This window comes from Cherax quadricarinatus, chromosome 44 (assembly GCF_038502225.1).
Source record: "Cherax quadricarinatus isolate ZL_2023a chromosome 44, ASM3850222v1, whole genome shotgun sequence".
Taxonomy (NCBI): domain Eukaryota; kingdom Metazoa; phylum Arthropoda; class Malacostraca; order Decapoda; family Parastacidae; genus Cherax; species Cherax quadricarinatus.
In genome coordinates, this window is record NC_091335.1 from 32,461,752 (window position 1) to 32,483,870 (window position 22,119).

Genomic DNA, 22,119 nt, shown 5'->3' on the forward strand with positions numbered 1-22,119 from the left:
TGGAGGCAGGGAGTGTAGTATGGAGGGAGTGAGTGTAGCATGGAGGGAGTGAGTGTAGCATGGAGGGAGTGAGTGTAGCATGGAGGGAGTGAGTGTAGCATGGAGGGAGTGAGTGTAGCATGGAGGGAGTGAGTGTAGCATGGAGGGAGTGAGTGTAGCATGGAGGGAGTGAGTGTAGCATGGAGGGAGTGAGTGTAGCATGGAGGGAGTGAGTGTAGCATGGAGGGAGGGAGTGTAGCATGGAGGGAGTGAGTGTAGCATGGAGGGAGTGAGTGTAGCATGGAGGGAGTGAGTGTAGCATGGAGGGAGGGAGTGTAGCATGGAGTGTAGCAAGGAGGCAGGGAGTGTAGCAAGGAGGCAGGGAGTGTAGCAAGGAGGCAGGGAGTGTAGCATGGAGGCAGTGTAGCAGGCAGGGAGGGAAGTAACCCCAGAGAGGGCCTTGATACCTGAAGTCTTTATGGAGGGGGATTCCCCTTCCAAACAATAATCAGTCCTCCCTCTCTCCTCCTCCTCTGTCTTCCATAAGCCAACAAGAGTCTTCAATAAAGGTATGAAATAGTGATTTAAATATGCATTTATTTATTTTATTTAGTTCTTATTGTTTTGTGTGTAAAACTATAATTAATCTTTAAAAAATGTATTTTTTGTTAATATTTTTTGGATTCCCCTTCCAAACAATAATCAGTGTCTGGAGAGTCTTCAGATTAAATTGTATTTACATTAATTCTTATGAACAGATTAATTGTATTTACATTAATTCTTATGAGAAATATTATTTCAGTTTTAGGCCATTTCGATTTTAGGCTGAGCTTCTGGAGCGGATTACAGCCGATAACCGAGGGTCCACTGTATGTACAATAGAATGTATTATTCTAAATTATTTATGAGAAACCTAAGCATCATTTTTATTGTGGACTGTGTATATGGGAGCTCAGAGCTCCTTAATATGAGAGTGATTGAGTTCCATGAAAATACAAGCTAAGCATACCTTGATAGAAGTGTTACAAAGCAAAAAGACACTTCATGCATTAAAATACGATTCCATGCACATGAGCCAAAACTGCTGATATCAACATAACAGGCGACCTATGGCTCAGGGAACATTACTCCTCAAGCAAGGTTCTTTGATGCTAGTGAATGACTCTTGATCTAGGGAATTAGATCTGTGCTCCAGTTCTCTGAATTGAGCCTGAATACTTTCAGTCCCATCCCCCCACAGGTGCTGTATAATCCCTATGGATTTAGCACTCCCCATTGTTATAATAATATTATTATATTTCTATACACATTAAGTGTGAGTGAGATTAACAAGTTAAGAAAGCCTAGAGAACAAATGGATTTGTCAGTTAAAAATAGGAGAGGAGAGTTATTAAATGGAGAGTTAGAGGTATTGGGAAGATGGAAGGAATATTTTGAGGAATTGTTAAATGTTGATGAAGATAGGGAAGCTGTGATTTCGTGTATAGGGCAAGGAGGAATAACATCTTGTAGGAGTGAGGAAGAGTCAGTTGTGAGTGTGGGGGAAGTTCGTGAGGCAGTAGGTAAAATGAAAGGGGGTAAGGCAGCCGGGATTGATGGGATAAAGATAGAAATGTTAAAAGCAGGTGGGGATATAGTTTTGGAGTGGTTGGTGCAATTATTTAATAAATGTATGGAAGAGGGTAAGGTACCTAGGGATTGGCAGAGAGCATGCATAGTTCCTTTGTATAAAGGCAAAGGGGATAAAAGAGAGTGCAAAAATTATAGGGGGATAAGTCTGTTGAGTGTACCTGGTAAAGTGTATGGTAGAGTTATAATTGAAAGAATTAAGAGTAAGACGGAGAATAGGATAGCAGATGAACAAGGAGGCTTTAGGAAAGGTAGGGGGTGTGTGGACCAGGTGTTTACAGTGAAACATATAAGTGAACAGTATTTAGATAAGGCTAAAGAGGTCTTTGTGGCATTTATGGATTTGGAAAAGGCGTATGACAGGGTGGATAGGGGGGCAATGTGGCAGATGTTGCAAGTGTATGGTGTAGGAGGTAGGTTACTGAAAGCAGTGAAGAGTTTTTACGAGGATAGTGAGGCTCAAGTTAGAGTATGTAGGAAAGAGGGGAATTTTTTCCCAGTAAAAGTAGGCCTTAGACAAGGATGTGTGATGTCACCGTGGTTGTTTAATATATTTATAGATGGGGTTGTAAGAGAAGTAAATGCGAGGGTCTTGGCAAGAGGCGTGGAGTTAAAAGATAAAGAATCACACACAAAGTGGGAGTTGTCACAGCTGCTCTTTGCTGATGACACTGTGCTCTTGGGAGATTCTGAAGAGAAGTTGCAGAGATTGGTGGATGAATTTGGTAGGGTGTGCAAAAGAAGAAAATTAAAGGTGAATACAGGAAAGAGTAAGGTTATGAGGATAACAAAAAGATTAGGTGATGAAAGATTGAATATCAGATTGGAGGGAGAGAGTATGGAGGAGGTGAACGTATTCAGATATTTGGGAGTGGACGTGTCAGCGGATGGGTCTATGAAAGATGAGGTGAATCATAGAATTGATGAGGGAAAAAGAGTGAGTGGTGCACTTAGGAGTCTGTGGAGACAAAGAACTTTGTCCTTGGAGGCAAAGAGGGGAATGTATGAGAGTATAGTTTTACCAACGCTCTTATATGGGTGTGAAGCGTGGGTGATGAATGTTGCAGCGAGGAGAAGGCTGGAGGCAGTGGAGATGTCATGTCTGAGGGCAATGTGTGGTGTGAATATAATGCAGAGAATTCGTAGTTTGGAAGTTAGGAGGAGGTGCGGGATTACCAAAACTGTTGTCCAGAGGGCTGAGGAAGGGTTGTTGAGGTGGTTCGGACATGTAGAGAGAATGGAGCGAAACAGAATGACTTCAAGAGTGTATCAGTCTGTAGTGGAAGGAAGACGGGGTAGGGGTCGGCCTAGGAAGGGTTGGAGGGAGGGGGTAAAGGAGGTTTTGTGTGCGAGGGGCTTGGACTTCCAGCAGGCATGCGTGAGCGTGTTGATAGGAGTGAATGGAGACAAATGGTTTTTAATACTTGACGTGCTGTTGGAGTGTGAGCAAAGTAACATTTATGAAGGGATTCAGGGAAACCGGCAGGCCGGACTTGAGTCCTGGAGATGGGAAGTACAGTGCCTGCACTCTGAAGGAGGGGTGTTAATGTTGCAGTTTAAAAACTGTAGTGTAAAGCACCCTTCTGGCAAGACAGTGATGGAGTGAATGATGGTGAAAGTTTTTCTTTTTCAGGCCACCCTGCCTTGGTGGGAATCGGCCGGTGTGATAATAAAAAAAATAAATAAAATTATTATAATCATGGGAGAGTGCAAAACCTTTTTTTTTTTTTCTGAGGCCCATTTAAAGACTTGGTTAATGTCCATTTAAAGATTTCCTGTGCCCTCAATAAATGACTGCCATGCAAATTGTGGTATCTTCAACAGAGGAGGACACGGTCAGTTATGAGGATGAGGAAAAGGATGTGAGTGAGTACTGTACCTTGTGGAAGAGCTTTTCACTGTTTACTAATACTATTTGTGTCCTATTTGTTCGAAAGCTACAGATCCATCTACCCACTTTTTCTGTTATTCCTTATCGCACATTTTGTATGCTATTACACCATGATCGCACTTGTCGAAGGCTCTTGTAAAGTCTGTGTATGCTACATTTGTATTTTTTTTGTCCTCCAGTGCATCCAAGACCATGTCATACATAGTGATCCAGTAGTTGCGAGAAGCAGGAGTGACCTGCTTTAAACCCATGCTGTCTTGGATTGTGCAATTGTTGGGTGTCCAGGTGGTTGGCGATCTTTCTTCTTAGAACACTTTCAAAGATTTTTATGATTTGGGACGTTAGTACTATTGGGCTGTAATTCTTTGCAATTGCTTTACTGCCACATTGGTACAGTGGGGCTGTATCCATTGTTTTTAGTGATTATTGGATGACCCATGTCAATGCTCCCTCTCCGTAGAATATTTAAGGCACGTTTATTTATTTATTTATTTAATGTATTTGCAAACAGTACATTGAGATTGTGTATATACAATAGTGGGTTGCAATGCAAAGAGAGCCTCTATTATGCCTAGGCATTATGGGCCAACTTAACATTATTGGCTTACATTCTACTTAATACTAAGGAGTAGTATATCATAGTTGTACAGTAGGAAAGTAATTATTTCATAGTTGTACAGTAGAATATTAATTATAAATGAATCAAAATTTGTATAATACAAAGATATATTCTAAAATGCTTTTGTGAAAAACAATGATTCAATTATATTCCTGTCAACAATGGATAAAAGGTTCAATGTGATTGTTTCAGTTATGATGTGGGAGTTACATAGGTGAGTAAATGTGTACTGAGTATTTAGCATTTAGTCTAGGGTGATTAAGTGGCTTTTGAGAAGAGTCTTAAATTGATTTTCAGACTGGGTTACTTTAATATATTCTGGTAATGAATTCCATATTTTGGGGCCCTTTATGTGCACAGTTTTTACACAGTGTGATATGGACACAAGGTATATCAAAAAGAGATCTGTGTCTTGTGTTGTGGTCATGTGTCCTGTTTAGGTTGGTAAGGAGAAGTTTGAGTGGAGGGTTTATATTTGCGTGTATTGTTCTGTGTATGTAGTAGGCACATGAATAAGTATGGATGTTCTTAATGGTAAGCAGATTCAGACTTTTGAAAATTGGTGGAGTATGCTGGCGGGAGTGGGAATTTGTTATCATTCTTACTGCTGCCTTTTGCTGGGTTATTAGGGGTTTTAGGTGATTGGATGTTGTTGGGTTTTCCTTGCAATGAATACGGAGTTCCAAGAGTCTGGGCCTGGGACAGAGTGCTTGGGCACGTTATTTATTGCTGTTTTAGCGTCCTGTGCTCTAAGTTCTTCCTGTGTTTCCTGGCTCCTGTATGATTCCTTAAACTTAAGTTCAATATTTTCTATTTCTCTGGCCAGTGTCTCCTTCTGTATTTCAGGTAGACTGGCCCCTTTGTGCAGCTCTGTGATTCTTTGCCTTTTATCTCTAGTTTACATTTTCACTGCAGTAAAACATCATTTTACCATATTTTTCGATTTTTTCAATGCTTTTGCTATTTTTAAAAAAATTCTTAAAGAAATGTGCCTTGAGCATACCTCAAGTGCCACAGTTAATTCTTTCTAGGCAAGGGCTCGGATCAGTGCTCTCTGAGATATATTCCCAGCTTGTTTCATTTTGGTCATGGTTAATGTTGCGGCCCCTGCCAAACTAGCGGTTAAATAGTTAACCTGCCGGCCGGCAGTACCACTGGGTGCGTCATCAAACCCAATGTGGGGGCTGCTGAGCCGGCCTTAGAGCAGTAAGAGCCTGAGTGCCTCACGGTACACACCTAAGCAGTAGGTACCTGACCACCGAAGGGTACACGTCTACTGGCTTTAGTAACAGTATGTACCAGAGCGCCTCGCTGTACACACCTAAGCAGTAGGTACCTGACCACCGAAGGGTACACGTCTACTGGCTTTAGTAACAGTATGTACCAGAGCGCCTCGCTGTACACACCTAAGCAGTAGGTACCTGACCACCGAAGGGTACACGTCTACTGGCTTTAGAAATATTATGTACCTGAGCGCCTCGCTGTACACACCTAAGCAGTAGGTACCTGACCACCGAAGGGTACACGTCTACTGGCTTCAACATTAAGTACCTGAACTCCTCAGGGTACACGTCTATGCAGTAGGTACCTGACCACCGAATCGTACCTATCTACTGGCGTTAGAAGAACCGCTCACCGCAGCTCACTGAGTCTGTTGGCCTCAGTTACTTGACGGCCGCATTCAGTGAGCTTGCAGCATGGTGTTCGGCTAGCGGTGTGTCAACCGCCTTTGGAGAGGATTCACTGGACTACCGGTGATGTCTGTGGACTCACCGTCTACGTTGATCAACTGTGGGCCGGAGTCGTCAGATGCTGTTTAGTGGGACATTACATGAAGAAAAGGTTGGAGTGTTACACTGAACTGGGCCAGGACCGTAGTGTGACACTGAGGGACGTACGATGGAGTGGAACACTGAGATATGCATAGGACCGTAGTGGAACACTGAGATGAAAAGGGTGTCGTGGGACACTGAAGATGGCCTGGTTGTAGTGTACACTGAACAGTGTCGTGTGACTGACTTCGTGTCGTGAGAGGCAGTTGATTGTAATTTATTATTATAAAAATGTTATTTATAATTTATTGTTTTAGCATAGAGATATATATATATAGTGACAGTAGTGTCAAGAGTTGTACCCTGTGTAGGGTTATTAATTATATTTTAGTAAAATGCTGATTATAATTTATTATAGTAACATGTACATATTATTATTATATCATAGTTCAAATACCTCTAGACCAAAGATAGTTGATTTTTATATATTAAAGATTAATTTATATTAATGTGTGTATTTATGTATCCCGAACTCTTTATTACAAAAGGAGTAAATCTTAATACCATCGTCTTTTAAAAATTACTTTTTTGTAATATATGGGGGCCTGTCCGGGAGGATAATGATTATCTAGAATGATTTCTGGACGATCATATCCGGGATGACGGTTCGGGATACATATTACATTGATCTTTGTGTGTCGGTCCTTTTGTGGTGGGGGTGTTGCGGCCCCTGCCAAACTAGCGGTTAAATAGTTAACCTGCCGGCCGGCAGTACCACTGGGTGCGTCATCAAACCCAATGTGGGGGCTGCTGAGCCGGCCTTAGAGCAGTAAGAGCCTGAGTGCCTCACGGTACACACCTAAGCAGTAGGTACCTGACCACCGAAGGGTACACGTCTACTGGCTTTAGTAACAGTATGTACCAGAGCGCCTCGCTGTACACACCTAAGCAGTAGGTACCTGACCACCGAAGGGTACACGTCTACTGGCTTTAGTAACAGTATGTACCAGAGCGCCTCGCTGTACACACCTAAGCAGTAGGTACCTGACCACCGAAGGGTACACGTCTACTGGCTTTAGAAATATTATGTACCTGAGCGCCTCGCTGTACACACCTAAGCAGTAGGTACCTGACCACCGAAGGGTACACGTCTACTGGCTTCAACATTAAGTACCTGAACTCCTCAGGGTACACGTCTATGCAGTAGGTACCTGACCACCGAATCGTACCTATCTACTGGCGTTAGAAGAACCGCTCACCGCAGCTCACTGAGTCTGTTGGCCTCAGTTACTTGACGGCCGCATTCAGTGAGCTTGCAGCATGGTGTTCGGCTAGCGGTGTGTCAACCGCCTTTGGAGAGGATTCACTGGACTACCGGTGATGTCTGTGGACTCACCGTCTACGTTGATCAACTGTGGGCCGGAGTCGTCAGATGCTGTTTAGTGGGACATTACATGAAGAAAAGGTTGGAGTGTTACACTGAACTGGGCCAGGACCGTAGTGTGACACTGAGGGACGTACGATGGAGTGGAACACTGAGATATGCATAGGACCGTAGTGGAACACTGAGATGAAAAGGGTGTCGTGGGACACTGAAGATGGCCTGGTTGTAGTGTACACTGAACAGTGTCGTGTGACTGACTTCGTGTCGTGAGAGGCAGTTGATTGTAATTTATTATTATAAAAATGTTATTTATAATTTATTGTTTTAGCATAGAGATATATATATATAGTGACAGTAGTGTCAAGAGTTGTACCCTGTGTAGGGTTATTAATTATATTTTAGTAAAATGCTGATTATAATTTATTATAGTAACATGTACATATTATTATTATATCATAGTTCAAATACCTCTAGACCAAAGATAGTTGATTTTTATATATTAAAGATTAATTTATATTAATGTGTGTATTTATGTATCCCGAACTCTTTATTACAAAAGGAGTAAATCTTAATACCATCGTCTTTTAAAAATTACTTTTTTGTAATAGTTAATTTGATACCACTGGATGTTTGTTATTGAAATTGAATTTGATGAATGTGCCCCATAATTGATCTCACTTTGCTGGTCAGGAGGCCTTCACATTCGTGTCTGTATGTACTTCAGTTTTGTTTTGGTCTGAGTATATTTTCTTTGGTACTGTTATATTTAGTACCAGATCATTATTAGTAAAGATAAGGTCAAGTATATTTTCCGGGCTTGTTGACTCCACTATTTGCAGTTACAATAAAAGGAGATACAGTGGACCCCCGCATAACGATGGCATCGCATAGCGATTTTTCCGCATAACGATTACTTTTATCGCAAAATTTTTGCCCCGCATACCGATTAAAAACCCGCATACCAATTTTCGTCCGAGACGCGTCCAATGTGCCCTCACATGTGCCGGCCGTCCCATTGTTTACCAGCCAGCCTCCGCGGTAACATCCAAGCATACACTCGGAATATTTCGTATTATTACAGTGTTTTCGGTGGTGTTTCTGGAAAATAAGTGACCATGGGCCCCAAGAAAGCTTCTAGTGCTAACCCTGTGGTAAAAAGGGTGAGAATTAGTATGGAAATTAAGAAAGATTTTGAAGGGTTTGGGGCTAACCCTGAGAAGCCTATGCCAGTTGTGGAATCCATTGTGCCTACTTCAAAGATTAAGGAAATGTGTGCAGAGTGGTTTGAACTGCAAACCTTTATAGATGAAAATCACCCTGACACAGCTGTTGCAAGCCGTGCTTGTGACTATTTCAATGACAATGTTATGGCCCATTTTAGGAAAGTCTTGAAGAAACGGGAGGTACAGAGCTCTATGGACAGATTTGTTGTGCGACAGAGGTCCAGTGACTCTGAAGCTGGTCCTAGTGGCATTAAAAGAAGAAGGGAAGTAACCCCAGAAAAGGACTTGCTACCTCAAGTCCTAATGGAAGGGGATTCCCCTTCTAAACAGTAAGAAGATAATGCTCTCCCCTCCTCCCATCCCATCAATCATCACCAGATCTTCAATAAAAGTAAGTGTCATGTAATTGTGCATGCCTTTTTCAGTTTGTGTGTATTAAAATTAACATTTCATGTGGTAAAAAAAATTTTTTTTCATACTTTTGGGCGTCTTGCACGGATTAATTTTATTTCCATTATTTCTTATGGGGAAAATTAATTCGCATAACGATTATTTCGCATAACGATGAGCCCTCTTGCACGGATTAAAATCGTTAACCGGGGGTCCACTGTATATACTAGGAATAAGATAAACTGAGTTATTTATATTAACATTAAAAAGAGGATCAGATCACAGTAAAAGGTACATGTATGTTAGCTATACAAGAAATCTCTCTCCTCCCTTTCTGCAGCTTCATTCTATAGGAACCTTTTGACTCTTCCTGAACTGGCTCATGCTATGACAGGCTTTGACTTGTGCAGGCAGTCTATTCCACTCCTTTATTGCTGTGCAAAAAAGGGTGTTTGAAGCCTTACCATCTACTGTGGGTACTACAAAGTTATGTTCCCTTCCCCTAGTACTTTACTTGTTTTGGTTCCCAACCTTGACAAACTTGGCAGCAAGGTATTCTGGACACTGCTTGTGAGAAATTTTATAAATGTGATTTAACATAAGTTGTTTCACTGTCTTCAACATTCAGCATATCCAGTTGTTATAATTCATTCTGGCCTACAAGTTCTCTTGGACCCAGGTCCAGGATGAATCTCACCATTTTCTGGGTGATTTGTAGTCTGTTTTTTTTCTCTCTCTCTCTCTCTCCAAGGCAGAGTACCATGAAGAGCAAAAGTAGTCCATACAACATTGTCTTCAAGAAGGCACCTAAAGTCAGTACCTGAGCAGCCAGGCTGTGGTTTGTACGTCGGGTTGCATGCGGCCAAGAGTAACAGCCTGGTTGATCAGTCCCTGATCCACCATGAGGCCTGGTCACAGACCGGGCCACAGGGGCATTGACCTCCGAAACCCTCTCCAGGTATAAGGGCTAGACGTATAGTCCTGCAAGCCTCAGTAGGTACACACTGTGCTGTGATAAATGGCTTGAAAAACCGACAAGTTGAAGATTGAGACACTTATGCAACATATGGGAATCTTTATTCTGGAAACATTTTGCAACACAGTGGCTTCATCAGTCCAATACAAAGCAGAAGGGGTAAGGAGAGGAGGAGTTTGAGGTAATCAGTCCCTCAGCCTGGAGTCGATGTGTTCAGTCCATCAATCTTGTAGAATGTACAGCATAGGGCCGTAGACATGGCTTATATACTGTAGTCAGGTGAGGCGAAGCAGGAGGTGGTGGGATCGTAGTGGTACCATCCACTAGTCGAAGTAGGTCTTCGTCCAAAGGCTGGACAAGTGTTGAAGAATACTTTGTAACAAGATCCCATGATGCTGCAGTGTCTGTTCGGCCCTATGCTGTACATTCTACGAGATTGATGGACTGAACACATCGACTCCAGGCTGAGGAACTGATTACCTCAAACTCCTCCTCTCCTTACACCTTCTGCTTTGTATTGGACTGATGAAGCCACTGTGTGGCAAAACGTTTCCAGAATAAAGTTTCCCATATGTTGCATAAGTGTTTCAATCTTCAGACACTGTGCTGATCTGTAGAGCAACTTCAGTCTGGTATTTGCTTTCTTTACTACACTATTCACTATCAATTCTCGTGACATGCATGGGTCAAAGGGGATCCCAGATATTTTACTGAAGTGATGGGTTCCCCATTACAGTAGCCACTATTGTGAGGTTCATTAACTGTGGGTTTCAGTAGCCACTATGGTGGGGTACATTAACTGTGGGTTTCAGTAGCCACTATGGTGGGGTTCATTAACTGTGCATTTCAGTAGCCACTATGATGGGGTTCATTAACTGTTGGTTTCAGTAGCCACTATGGTGGGGTTCATTAATTGGGTTTCAGTAGCCACTATTGTGGGGTTCATTAACTGGGTTTCAAAGCCACTGTGGTGGGGGTCATTAACTGGGTTTCAGTAGCCACTATGGTGGGGTTCATTAACTGTGGGTTTCAATAGCCACTACGGTGGGGTTCATTACCTGGAGTTTACCTGGAGAGAGTTCCGGGGGTCAACGCCCCCGCGGCCCGGTCTGTGACCAGGCCTCCTGGTGGATCAGAGCCTGATCAACCAGGCTGTTACTGCTGGCTGCACACAAACCAATGTACGAGCCACAGCCCGGCTGGTCAGGAACTGACTTTAGATGCTTGTCCAGTGCCAGCTTGAAGACTGCCAGAGGTCTGTTGGTAATCCCCCTTATGTATGCTGGGAGGCAGTTGAACAGTCTTGGGCCCCTGACACTTATTGTATGGTCTCTTAACGTGCTAGTGACACCCCTGCTTTTCATTGGGGGGATGTTGCATCGTCTGCCAAGGCTTTTGCTTTCGTAGTTTACCTGGAGAGAGCTCCGGGGGTCAACGCCCCCGCGGCCTGGTCTGTGACCAGTCCTCCTGGTGGATCAGAGCCTGATCAACCAGGCTGTTGCTGCTGGCTGCACGCAAACCAACGTACGAGCCACTGCCCGGCTGGTCAGGAACCGACTTTAGGTGCTTGTCCAATGCCAGCTTGAAGACTGCCAGGGGTCTGTTGGTAATCCCCCTTATGTATGCTGGGAGGAAGTTGAACAGTCTCGGGCCCCTGACACTTATTGTATGGTCTCTTAACGTGCTAGTGACACCCCTGCTTTTCATTGGGGGGATGTTGCATCATCTGCCAAGTCTTTCGCATTCGTAGTGAGAGATTTTCGTGTGCAAGTTCGGTACTAGTCCCTCTAGGATTTTCCAGGTGTATATAATCATGTATCTCTCCCGCCTGCATTCCAGGGAATACAGTTTTAGGAACCTCAAGCGCACCCAGTAATTGAGGTGTTTTATCTCCGTTATGCGAGCCGTGAAGGTTCTCTGTACATTTTCTAGGTCAGCAATTTCGCCTGCCTTGAAAGGTGCTGTTAGTGTGCAGCAATATTCCAGCCTAGATAGAACAAGTGACCTGAAGAGTGTCATCATGGGCTTGGCTTCCCTAGTTTTGAAGGTTCTCATTATCCATCCTGTCATTTTTCTAGCAGATGCGATTGATACAATGTTATGGTCTTTGAAGGTGAGATCCTCCGTCATGATCACTCACAGGTCTTTGACGTTGGTGTTTCGCTCTGTTTTGTGGCCAGAATTTGTTTTGTACTCTGATGAAGATTTAATTTCCTCGTGTTTACCATATCTGAGTAATTGAAATTTCTCATCATTGAACTTCATATTGTTTTCTGCAGCCCACTGAAAGATTTGGTTGATGTCCGCCTGGAGCCTTGCAGTGTCTGCAATGGAAGACACTGTCATGCAGATTCGGGTGTCATCTGCAAAGGAAGACACGGTGCTGTGGCTGACATCCTTGTCTATGTCGGATATGAGGATGAGGAACAAGATGGGAGCGAGTACTGTGCCTTGTGGAACAGAGCTTTTCACCGTAGCTGCCTCGGACTTTACTCTGTTGACGACTACTCTCTGTGTTCTGTTAGTGAGGAAATTATAGATCCATCGACCGACTTTTCCTGTTATTCCTTTAGCACGCATTTTGTGCGCTATAACGCCATGGTCACAATTGTCGAAGGCTTTTGCAAAGTCTGTATATATTACATCTGCATTCTTTTTGTCTTCTAGTGCATTTAGGACCTTGTCATAGCGATCCAATAGTTGAGACAGACAGGAGCGACCTGTTCTAAACCCATGTTGCCCTGGGTTGTGTAACTGATGGGTTTCTAGATGGGTGGTGATGTTGCTTCTTAGGACCCTTTCAAAGATTTTTATGATATGGGATGTTAGTGCTATCGGTCTGTAGTTCTTTGCTGTTGCTTTACTGGCCCCCTTTGTGGAGTGGGGCTATGTCTGTTGTTTTTAGTAACTGTGGGACGACCCCCGTGTCCATGCTCCCTCTCCATAGAATGGAAAAGGCTCGTGATAGGGGCTTCTTGCAGTTCTTGATGAACACGGAGTTCCATGAGTCTGGCCCTGGGGCAGAGTGCATGGGCATGTCATTTATCGCCTGTTCGAAGTCATTTGGCATCAGGATAACATCGGATAGGCTTGTGTTAACCAAATTCTGTGGCTCTCTTAAAAAATTCATTTTGATCTTCGACTCTCAGTCTGGTTAGCAGCTTGCTAAAAACTGAGTCATATTGGGAGTTGAGTAGCTCACTCATTTCCTTGCTGTCATCTGTGTAGGACCCATCTTGTTTAAGTAGGGGCCCAATACTGGATGTTGTTCTCGACTTTGATTTGGCATAGAAGAAATACTTTGGGTTTCTTTCGATTTCATTTATGGCTTTTAGTTCTTCCCGCGATTCCTGACTCCTATAAGATTCCTTTAGCTTAAGTTCGATGCTTGCTATTTCTCTGACCAGTGTCTCCCTACGCATTTCAGATATATTGACCTCTTTTAGCCACTCTGTTATTCTTTTCCGTCGCCTGTAAAGGGAGCGCCTGTCTCTTTCTATTTTACATCTACTCCTCCTTTTTCTTAGAGGAATAAGCCTTGTGCATACATCGAGTGCCACCAAGTTAATCTGTTCTAGGCATAAGTTGGGGTCTGTGTTGCTTAGTATATCTTCCCAGCTTATATCGGTTAGGACTTGGTTTACTTGGTCCCACTTTATGTTTTTGTTATTGAAGTTAAATTTGGTGAATGCTCCCTCGTGGCTAGTCTCATTATGTCGGTCTGGGGCTCCACGCATACATGTCTGAACCTCAATTATGTTGTGATCTGAATGTATTGTTTTTGATATGGTGACATTTCTTATCAGATCATCATTGTTAGTGAAGATGAGGTCTAGTGTATTCTCCAGTATAGTAGGCTCTATTATTTGCTGGTTTAAATTGAATTTTGTGCAGAGATTTAAAAGCTCGTGTGAGTGTGAGTTTTCATCAGAGCTGCCTCCTGGTGTTATTACTGCAACAATATTATTTGCTATATTCCTCCATTTTAGGTGCCTTAAGTTGAAATCCCCCAGGAGCAAGATGTTGGGTGCAGGAGCTGGAAGATTTTCCAGACAGTGGTAAATTTTTAACAGCTGTTCCTGGAATTTCTGGGATGTTGCATCCGGAGGCTTGTAGACTACCACAATGACTAGGTTTTGGTTCTCGACCTTTACTGCTAAAACTTCCACTACATCATTTGAGGCATTAAGCAGTTCTGTGCAAACAAGTGACTCTGCAATGTACAGGCCAAGCCCCCCCCCTTTTGCCTGTTCACTCTGTCACATCTGTATAGGTTGTAACCTGGGATCCGTATTTCGTTGTCCAAGTGATCCTTTATGTGGGGTCTCAGTGAAAGCCGCGAACATTGCCTTTGCCTCTGCAAGCAGTCCACGGATGAAAGGTATTTTGTTGTTTGTTGTTGGCTTTAGATCCTGTATATTTGCAAAGAAGAATATCATCGGACTGGTGGTATTGTTGGTACTGGGGGGGGATTTTTTTTCCGGCATTAGTATCTCTTGGTTTGGAGTGGAGGCCATCGACTGTGGTTCCACTCCAGGAATGACTGGATTTGGTGTACAATTTCTGCCATTTCCTGAGAGTTTTTTTTTCCTTCCTGGCACTAAAAAACCTCTCCCTCTTGAGTGGCTGTGGCTACCCAGGTTTTCCCATGGCCTGGATGTTTTGTATCTTTTTGTCCCCTTTAGATGGTGTGCCTGGCAATTTAAGTTATAGCACAGTCTTTCCTGTACTGAAGAGGTACACATTTCAGGGTGAAAAAGCTTACAGGAAGGGAGTTTGCATTTTCCTGTTGTCATATGGGCATGGCATTTTCTAGGGTGGTCATAGTTGCATGTCCCGTCTGTTTTTCCAGATTTCCCATGTCTGCAGATACCAAGTGCATAGTATGTGCACAGGCTTGGTTTCTGTTTGCCTTGGGTTTCTGTGACTGTATTCTCTGTTGGTGCATGTTTCCCTGTCTTATTCCTATCCTCCCTAGCACCAACAATGGAGCTCCCACCAGTTGTTTTTGGTAATATATCCTCACTATTGCTAGTGGAGTCCTCTTGTTTGCTATTTCCTGTGGTATTTCTAGTTTGCAATATTGGTTTTATCTTATCTTTGACTACACTTGTTTCCCCACTACGGCTCCTGTCCCCTATGAGGTCATTTATATGTATTCCTTCCTGCGTAAAATTCCCGACTACCTGGACAAAATCTCCAGCTTCACCATTACTGTCTCCCAGGACAGCATCTCCAGCTTCACCATTACTGTCTCCCAGGACAGCACCTCCAGCTTCACCATTACTGTCTCCCAGGACAGTACCTCCAGCTTCACCATTACTGTCTCCCAGGACAGCACCTCCAGCTTCACCATTACTGTCTCCCAGGACAGCACTATCACCCCACATTTACTGACTACCAGGACATCACCTCCAGCCTTACAGTTTCTGACTACATGGCCAGTATCAAGGGCAGTACCATTCAGCCCAGACTTTTTATGTTCCCATCTGTTGTAGAAAGCTTCCAGGTTGTCTATGAAAGCAGCTTTGATGTTATCCTCCTTTAATACCCTTGTGATTTTAGTCCACAGATTTATCTTATTTGGGCATACCCAAAAACACTTCCCTGTTTTAATACTGCTTGTAGCTAGTTCTTGGATATCTGCACAAGGGGTGTGACACCAATTTCCACAAAAATGACAATTTATCCATGTGGAAGCCTGTTTGTTTGATTGACTGCAGACTACACAGAGCTTCATAATGATTTGAATGGTTGATTTACTGTAATTCTACTAGCAACCTCTTGAATACTCTATTAATAACCTCCTTAACCCTTTCAGGGTCCGTCCCGTAGATCTACGGCTTTACGTTCAGGGTCCAAACCGTAGATCTACGCCATGAGCTCAGCTCACTCTGATAAACTGTGAGTGGTACATTTGGGCCTAGATATGAGAGAATACATCTATGTGGTATGTGTGCACCACATAAAACAGATCCTGCAGCACACTGTGTATAATGAGAGAAAAAAAATGAAATCATGATTTTTCGATTAAAACAGCAACTTTGCAGTGTTTTTTCGTATGTTTTTTATAGTTGTATTTGCGATTTCTTGGTCTCATTTGATAGAATGGAAGACATATTACAGAAATAGAGATGATTTTGATTGGTTTTAGCATTGGAAATGGCTTGAAACTGAGCTCAAAGTAGCGGAAATGTTAAATATTTGCCGATATTCAAGAGTAAACAAACGACCTCACACGTCTAATACACGTCAGCTGGTGGGTCTAATATACATTCACAAATATGGTGATGATATTTATACAATTATTACAGTATTGCATAACAGTAAATCTTCTATTTTTTGGTGTGAATAAAAATTCATTATGTGAATAAAAAATCAAAATGGAATTTATTTGTAAAGCCTCAAAACATAACTAATGAACAGAGGATATGTTAGTTTAGTGCCAGGAATGCCTACATTGTTCATTCTGGACCCTATTTTGAAATTGGAATATTTTGAACTTTGTGTTAAATTGGCCAAATTAACAATTTTCGATCACTTTATTTTGTAGTTGAAACAAGTTGACTTGGCGATTTCTTGTGCTCAATCGATAGAATAGAAGTAATACTAGTGAAATAGCTAAGAATTTGGTTGATTGGAATAATGTAATTGGCCTAAAATGGGAGTCAAAGTCGGCAAAATCGCCGATTCGTAAATATCGCTGACACATCAAAATTCGCGAGAGCATAATTTTGTCAATTTTCCACCAAATTTCGTACTTTTTGTTTTATTACCTTCACAAAAAGATTCTCTACGATTTCATAAGAAAAAATAACAAATTTTTTTTTTGAAAATTCTTGGACACTGGTGCGTGACTCCAGATTTGGGCCTTGGACCCTGAAAGGGTTAAATGAAGCTCTAGCTATTTGTATTTCTATTTCTAACTGTACTTGTATATTGGACAGCTTACCGTGTACGTTCCTGATTTATATTTGATAAGGGCGCCTACAACCCCATCCGTTTACAGTCTGCTTTATTGTCCAACGAAACCGTTTGTAACCAGTCAAGGGTTCGGACCAGTCAATCTGATCTGATCAGTGGGTCACTTATTTAAAACATACTGGTCGGTGATTTGGGCTAACACATGAAGGATCTACTTGAAATTATCTACCCGAGTAATATGTGATTTGATTGATACAAAAGTATAACTTGCATGTTGAAGAACCGGTGATTTCTGGCAGCTCCTACAATGACGAACGGTCGAGCCTCAACCCTTGTTTATCAATCGCTGTATCTAGCTTTTTCTAGTTTTTTTTCGTCTCCACCAAAATAAATGCTATATTATCACTATAGTTGACAGGTGGAAATTTTGGAGGAAGGACGCTTTTTTTGTAGTAATAATTGCTTCTCGTTGTGTATATTGCAACCACTGGTAACTACAGGTTTTATGAAATTCACAGTATACGTCTGGTATTTCAAGAAAAAAGAAACTAATGAAAGTCACTCCACTCCACTAAGTACCATTATAATACTGGTTAGTTGCTACTACAACTCTGTATTCTGCTATTCACTGGTATCACTAGATTATATGCGAGTACACTAGCAGGCCAGGAAGATTATTAAAACAGCTGACCACTGTGGTAAGATTCTGGCGACTTCTGGCACCTGCCTCTATAGGCTTATCACTTCATTTACAAATTCACCTGTTTTCAAATGACACTTTAGCCTTTATCATCTATATAGTAGGGAGCCACTGTAGTATACACTATACACTATGTATACACAATGTTATCAGGGACACTTTCTTTCCTCTGACAAAGAAAAGTTCTATTATTATTATTTTGCACACGGAACACAGGCCTATGATTCCCCTCCAGCAGTAAACTCTGCTAGGTAGTGCACACTAATTCTCCTTTTTTGACTCAGTATATAATGTTTTCCGCCCAAGATTGGTTCTAGGCGCTAGAGGGATGTATCGTATAGGATTGATGGCACAAATTAAAGTTCTAGCACGTAAGAGCGACTGTGTAAACACGAGAAAACCCGGAGCAGAACGAGGCAAACTGACATGCTGGTGAGTGATTTTCGTGTGCAAGTTCGGTACTAGTCCCTCTAGGATTTTCCCGGTGTATATAATCATGTATCTCTCCCGCCTGCATTCCAGCAAATACATGTTTAGGAACCTCAAGCGCTCCCAGTAATTGAGGTGTTTTATCTCCGTTATGCGCGCCATGAAGGTTCTCTACATTTTCTAGGTGGGGTTCATTAATTGGGTTTCAGTAGCCACTATGGTGGGGTTCATTAACTGTGGGTTTCAGTAGCCACTATGGTGGGGTTCATTAACTGTGGGTTTCAGTAGCCACTATGGTGGGGTTCATTAACTGTGGGTTTCAGTAGCCACTATGGTGGGGTTCATTAACTGTGGGTTTCAGTAGAAACTATGGTGGGGTTCATTAACTGTGGGTTTCAGTAGCCACTATGGTGGGGTTCATTAACTGTGGGTTTCAGTAGCCACTATGGCAGGGTTCATTAACTGTGGGTTTCAGTAGCCTCTATGGTGGGGTTCATTAACTGTGGTTTTCAGTAGCCACTATGGTGGGGTTCATTAATTGTGGGTTTCATTAGCCACTATGGTGGGGTTCATTAACTGTGGGTTTCAGTAGCCACTGTCGTGGGGTTCATTAACTGTGGGTTTCAGTAGCCAGTATCGTGGGGTTCATTAACTGTGGGTTTCAGTAGCCACTATGGTGGGGCTCATTAACTGTGGGTTTCAGTAGCCACTATGGTGGGGTTCAAGAAAAGTGTTTTTATCTCCCTCTTTCTCCGTGCCCTCCGCATCTGTGATCCTCAGTTCCTTCCAGCAGAAATTTCCACTCTTCATAATTCGTTTTCCCATCTTGGCTACCCTTCCCATTTCATAGACTCTGCCCTCTCACGTGCTAAACGCAATTTCTTCTCTCCCAAACTCTCTACTCCCGGGAACTCTTCTATCCTCTGCCTTCACTACATTTCCGGTCTTTCTAATCTCAACAATTCTCTCCGTCCCTTAGACATCAAGCTTACCTTTCGCCAGACTAACACTCTTCGCACTAATCTCGTTCATACCTCTCCTCCCTCTACAGATGTTCCTGGTGTCTACTCTATTTCTTGCTCCTCCTGTCTTCTTAAATACTTCGGAGAAACTGGTCGATCTCTTTCTGACAGACTTAGGGAGTACAAAAATAGTGTTAGGCTTGCCGACACTAACAATGCTCTTTTCTGTCACGTCAGAGATCATAGCCATCCTATTGACTGGTCTTCTGCTAAAACTGTCTTCCCTACTTCCAACTCGAACAGTCGCCCTCTAGTTGAATCCTCTCTAATACACAACTTTACTTGTATGAATCTTAGCCCTGGCTTCGTCTCTGTAGATGCCTTCCTCTCCCACTACATTGTAAAATGCTCCAAACTTCAGAACACCCGTGACTTAACCTGACTCCTCATTTTTTCTTTTTCTTTTTCTTCTTCTCCCTCTTCCCCTTTCCTCTTTTCTTTTTCTCCTCTGGGTTGTCTTTCTCTCTTCTGTCTCGTGTTTCTGTTCCTTCTTCATTTATTTCACCACTTCCCCTTTCACGCTCCTCAAGGAAGGTTCCTTGATGTTGGTGAGGGGCTCTTGATTTAGGGAATTGGATCTGTGCTCCAGTTCCCCGAATTAAGCCTGAATGCCTTCCACATCCCCCCCCCCAGGTGCTGTATAATCCTCCAGGTTTAGCGCTTCCCCCTTGATTATAATAATAATAATCCCCTTTCACGCACCTCTGTGTGCTTGCTCTCCCTCTGTGGGCACCTAGCTCTCTTGCAGTGCTCCCCTTCCTTTGTATTTGACTGGCTCGTCCTCCTTTTTTCCCACTTCTACTACTACCTCTTCTACTACTACTACTACTACTGATGAAATTGAGACACATGTGCGGCGTCTGGTTGTCTTTGTTGTGGATGTTTCGCCATCCAGTGGCTGGCTGGATGGCGAAACGTCTATGATAGGGATGCCCAGGTGTTGCGCATGTGTCTTAATTTCATCTTGTCGGTATTATATACCATTCTTGTACTACTACTACTACTACTACTACTACCACCACCTCTTCCTGCCTATATATAACTGTCCTGCTCCACTTATGGTCCCACATTCATTGGACACACAGCTCCATCGACGAACGATCTCGCCTCTCTAATTACCCCGTGTTGAGTGTGACTATCCTCAGAGTGGTGGTTACTAAACCTTCGTCTTCACCTTCAGGATTGGTGCGTCAGTGGTTGCCTACCCAAGGGCAGGAAGCCTCCCTCTGCACTCCTGTTGCTATCTGTAGCCTCCACGCTCCAGACTGTACGTGTAGTCTACACGCTATACAGCCAGTGTTGCCTCTCCTCGCCGTTGTCTGAAGTCTCCACGCCACAGCCTGTATGTGAAGTCTGCTCGCCATTCAGCTAGTGTTGGCTCTCCTCATCGCTCACAGCCAGAGTTGTTCTCTTCACCAAGTGGTGGTTACTGGACCTTCGTCTTCACCATCAAGATTGGTGCGTCGTTGGCTGCCTACCCAAGGGCAGGAAGCCTCCCTCTGCACTCCTGTTGCTGTCTGAAGTCTCCACACCTCAGCCTGTATGTGAAGTCTGCTCGCTATTCAGCTAGTGTTGGCTCTCCTCATCGCTCACAGCCAGAGTTGCTCTCTTCACCGAGTGGTGGTTACTAGACCTTCGTCTTCACCATCAGGATTGGTGCGTCGGTGGCTGCCTACCCAAGGGCAGGAAGCTTCCCTCTGCACTCCTGTTGCTGTCTGAAGTCTCCACGCCTCAGCCTGTACGTGTGGTCTGCACGCCTTACAGCCAGTTCAGGGCATACAGTGCTCCAAGCTACAGCTCACCTCTTCAGTGTCCTGTGCCTCCAGAGACGGACTCCACAAGAAACTTAAAAGTTATAACCAGGCAAGTACGTATGTCTACTTCACACGTACTTGCCTAGCCAATTTTTCTCACAGGATTGGCCCCCACATCTAATTTACGATGCCTGCAATGCCTTCCACCTCCTTTCCCCTTACCACTCCTCTACTGCCAACACCTGCCTCTACTCTGTCTACTCCTGCTTCTAAGGCCTACCCTGCCCCCACCTCTTCCAAGCCCAACTCTTTCTCACTTAACCTCTAATACTCTAAATCTGATCATGCCACTATCTGTCCTGGAAATTTACTGTACCAGATCACTGGCGCTCCTCAGCATAACGTCTTTAAAACCAACTCTGGATTCAAACTACTTCTTGACAGACATTCTTATGAAACGTACACCTCAACCGAGACCAGACAAAAACTTCTCAATGCAGGCTTCACTATTATTTGGACTCCTGAGCACCGCACCAAATGCACAGTGATCGCAAAACACGTAGACTATTCTCTCCTGACTGCCTATGACACAGACAAAGAAGACTTAATCAAAGACATTAGTACTAAGAACAAAGTCTCCGTTGACGATATTTATAGACCTGAAAACTCTACCATCCTCAAAATACGCTGTTCAACTCCTTCTGACGCCTCTACACTCTTCAATCAAGGAATCCTTGCCAAGACCATCCGCATTCCTCCAAACACAGTCTTCACTCCAAACTTTCACCCCATCACACAATGTCTGAAATGCTACAAATTCGGCCACGACAAAATCTCATGCACTTCCACACAAACCTGCTCCAGATGTTCAGCAACTGGCCACTTCTGGAACACTTGCAACCTCCCCCTTAAATGTTCTAACTGCGGTGGGTCACACACTGCAGTTGCAAATTCCTGCCCTACTAGAAAAGACATTCTCTCCACCCTCAGAGAAAGCCAACCTCCCTCCCTCCCCAACCCCTTCCCTGCACCTCCCCCTCCTACAATACCTTCCACCCCTACCCCCAATGCCTGGGTTACCCCACGCACTTGGTCTACCCCTCCTACTCTACACACTTCAAACACCAACACACAGACTACAATCACCTCTCCTTCTACACCTACACCCACACTAGACTACAAAACTAACTGCCAACTCGCCACTGCTGCCCACTCTGTGATGGTAATCTCTCAAGCCTACCAATCAGACTACTCACATGTCCTTAACCTAATCTTGTCCGCTAACAATCTTCCTTCTTTAATTATCCCTCCTTCCTGCTTCTCTTCTAAGCCCCCTACAACCTCTACCTCCTCCCTCTCTCCCACCCCCCCACTTCCTACACCCACCAGCTCTCCTCCCCCCCTACCCCTCTTCACTACTTCCACCC